Below are 3816 nucleotides of genomic sequence, written 5' to 3' on the forward strand. Positions count from 1 at the left end.
ATACTAATCTCACGGACTCGGTTCGTGTATTAGATATCCAAGAGAATATACTCCAGTTGTCATCCAATGACTACGTTGAACATCATGTAGACCGCTTTGTGGTTGTCAGGCACGCGGATCTTGGCTAAGCGAGTAACGAAGAATGGGTGATTGTCACGGGTCACACCTTCATTCTGACTTAACTGAATTAAGTACGAGACTATATCTTGGAGAAGAAGTAGGCGTGAATTGAATAAAAAATAGTAGTAATTGCATTAATTCATGAAGAACAGCAGAGCTCCACACCTTAATCTATGGGGTGTAGAAACTCCACTGTTGAAAATACATAAGAGAAGAGAGGTCTAGGCATGGCCGTGAGGCTAGCCTCCAAATGTGAAATGATGAAAAAAGTTACATATGATTCCAAAGATATAAAATAAATCTCTAAAAGTAGTTTTTATACTAAACTTGTAACCTAGGGTTATAGAAAATGAGTAACTAAGTACAGATATTGCAGAAATCCACTTCCGGGGCACACTTGGTGTGTGCTTGGGCTGAGCATTGAATATTTTTCATGCATAGGCTATTCCTGGAGTTAAACGCCAGCTTTGGTGCCAGTTTGGGCGTTTAACTCCAATTCTGGTGCCAGTTTGAGCGTTTTACGCCAGGAAGTTTTAGGCTATCTTTGGACGCCAATTTGGGCCATCAAATCTCGAGCAAAGTATAGACTATTATATATTGCTGGAAAGCCCAGGATGTATACTTTTCAACGCAATTGAGATCACGCCAATTGGGTTTCTGTAGATTCAGAAAATCCACTTCGAGTGCAGGAGGGTCAGAATCCAACAGCATCTGCAGTCCTTTTTCAACCTCTGAATAAGATTTTTGCTCAGGTTCCTCAATTTTAGCCAGAAAATACCTGAAATCACAGAAAAACACACAAACTCATAGTAAAGTCTAGAAATTTTATTTTTGAATAAAAAATAATAAACATATATTAAAAAGTAATTAAAACATACTAAAAACTATGTAAAAACAATGCCAAAAAGGGTATAAATTATCCGCTCATCACAACACCAAACTTAAATTGTTGCTTGTCCCCAAGCAACTAAAAACAAAATAGGATAAAAAGAAGAGAAAATACAATAAATTCCAAAATTATCAATGAAGATTAGTGGTGCACGAAATTGTGATCTCTAGCAACGGCGCCAAAAACTTGGTACGCACGTTTATAATCTCAAATTCTTTTTCACAACTCCGATACAACTAACCAGCAAGTGCACTGGGTCGTCCAAGTAATAAACCTTACGTGAGTAAAGGTCGATCCCACAGAGATTGTCGGCTTGAAGCAAGTTATGGTCACCTTGTAAATCTCGGTCAGGCATATTCAAATGGTTATGGGATTTTGATAATTATGATATAAAATATAAAATAGGATAGAGATACTTATGCAATTCATTGGTGAGAATTTCAGATAAGCGTATGGAGATGCTTTTGTTCTTTCTGAACCTCTGCTTTCCTACTGCTTTCATCCAATCATTCATACTCCTTTCCATGGCAAGCTGTATGTTGGGCATCACCGTTGTCAATGGCTACTTCCCGTCCTCTCAGTGAAAATAGTCCGAATGCGCTGTCACCGCACGGTTAATCATGTGTCAGTTCTCGATCATGTTGGAATATGATCCATTGATCCTTTTGCGTCTGTCACACACCCAACACTCGCGAGTTTGAAGCTCGTCACAGTCATCCCATCCCAGATCCTACTCAAAATACCACAGACAAGGTTTAGACTTTCTGGATCTCAAGAGTGGCCGCCAATAATTCTAGCTTATACCACGAAGACTCCGATCTTTCGGAATGGAGGCTAAGAGATAAACGCTCAATCCAAGGTAAAACGGAAGTGGTTGTCAAGCACGCGTTCATAGGTTGAGAATGGTGATGAGTGTCACGGATCATCACATTTATCATGTTGAAGTGCAAGCGAATATCTTAGAATAGGAATAAGCTTGAATTGAATAAGAAAACAATAGTACTTTGCATTAATTCATGAGGAACAGCAGAGCTCCACACCTTAATCTATGGTGTGTAGAAACTCTACCGTTGAAAATACATAAGTGATGAAGGTTCAGGCATGGCTGAATGGCCAGCCCCCTAAACGTGATCTCAGAACATAAAATTAGTCAAAGACTAACTAGAGATGTGAAATAAATCACTAAAAGTAGTTTTTATACTAAACTAGTAGCTAGGGTTACATAAGATAAGTAAATGATGTAGAAATTCACTTCCGGACCCACTTGGTATGTGCTTGGGCTGAGCATTGAGCTTTCATGTGTAGAGAATCTTTTTGGAGTTAAACGCCAGGTTGTAGCCTATTTATGGCGTTTAACTCCAGAATAGGGCAGGAAGTTGGCGTTTGAACCCCAGTTTGTGTCGTCAAAACTCGTGCAAAGTATGGACTATTATATATTGCTGGAAAGCCCTAGATGTCTACTTTCCAAAGCAATTGAGAGCGCGCCAATTGGGTTTCTGTAACTCCAGAAAATCTACTTCGAGTGTAGGAAGGTCAGAATCCAACAGCATCTGCAGTCCTTCTTCAGCCTCTGAATCAGATTTACTTAGCTTTGCACTCTCTCTTGGGATTTTCTTCTGTATTGCTTGGGAGAGTACTGGGAGGAGTTTTAGTAATCTTCTTACTCAGCTGACCCACCTGTGCCTCCAAATTTCTAATGGAGGACCTTGTTTCATTCATAAAACTTAGTGTGGTCTTGGATAGATCAGAGACTATGGTTGCCAGGCCAGAATGGCTCTGTTCAGAATTCCCTGTTTGTTGTTGAGAAGATGATGGAAAAGGCTTGCTATTGCTAAACCTATTTCTTCCACCATTATTATTGAAGCCTTGTTGAGGCTTCTGTTGGTCCTTCCATGAGAAATTTGGATGATTTCTCCATGAAGGATTATAGGTGTTTTCATAGGGTTCTCCCATGTAATTCACCTCTGCTATTGCAGGGTTCTCAGGATCATAAGCTTCTTCTTCAGAAGATGCTTCTTTAGTACTGTTGGATGCAACTTGGAATCCATTCAGACTCTGAGAAATTATATTGACTTGCTGAGTCAATATTTTGTTCTGAGCCAATATGGCATTCAGAGTATTAATTTCAAGAACTCCCTTCTTCTGAGGCGTCCCATTATTCACAGGATTCCTCTCAGAGGTATATATGAACTGGTTATTTGTAACCATTTCAATGAGTTCCTGAGCTTCTACAAGGGATTTCACGTGAAGAGATCCTCCTGCAGAATGGTCCAATGACATTTTTGACAACTCAGACAGACCATCATAGAATATACTTACGATACTCCATTCTGGAAGCATGTCAGTAGGACACCTTTTGATCAGTTGCTTGTATCTTTCCCAAGCTTCATAGAGGGATTCTCCTTCCTTCTGTCTGAAGGTTTGGATTTCCACTCTAAGCTTGCTCATCTTTTGAGGTGGAAAGAATTTGGCAAGAAAAGCACTGACCAGCTTATCCCAAGAGTTCAGGCTATCCTTAGGTTGTGAATCCAACCATGTTCTAGCTCTGTCTCTTACAGCAAAAGGGAAAAGCATAAGCCTGTAGACCTCGGGATCAACTCCATTGGTCTTGACAGTGTCACAGATTTGCGAGAATTCAGCTAAAAACTGATGAGGATCTTCCATTGGAAGTCCATGAAACTTGCAATTCTGCTGCATTAGAGAAACTAATTGAGGCTTAACCTCAAAATTGTTTGCTCCAATTGCAGGGAGTGAGATGCTTCTTCCATAGAAGTTGGAAGAGGGTGCAATAAAGTCACCAAGCATCT

At 40.0% G+C, this 3816-nt stretch overlaps 1 non-coding gene across 1 annotated transcript; it reads left to right on the forward strand.

The window, feature by feature from the left end:
- The first annotated feature begins 3343 nt into the window (after positions 1 to 3343).
- LOC148565878 (small nucleolar RNA R71) lies at positions 3344 to 3451 on the forward strand. Its single transcript, XR_015884820.1, has one exon. It is a non-coding gene; the product is annotated as a small nucleolar RNA R71 (small nucleolar RNA).
- The last annotated feature ends 365 nt before the right edge of the window (positions 3452 to 3816 follow it).

Source organism: Arachis ipaensis, chromosome B5 (assembly GCF_059453495.1).
Source record: "Arachis ipaensis isolate K30076 ecotype BB chromosome B5, ASM5945349v1, whole genome shotgun sequence".
NCBI classification, from domain to species: Eukaryota; Viridiplantae; Streptophyta; class Magnoliopsida; order Fabales; family Fabaceae; genus Arachis; species Arachis ipaensis.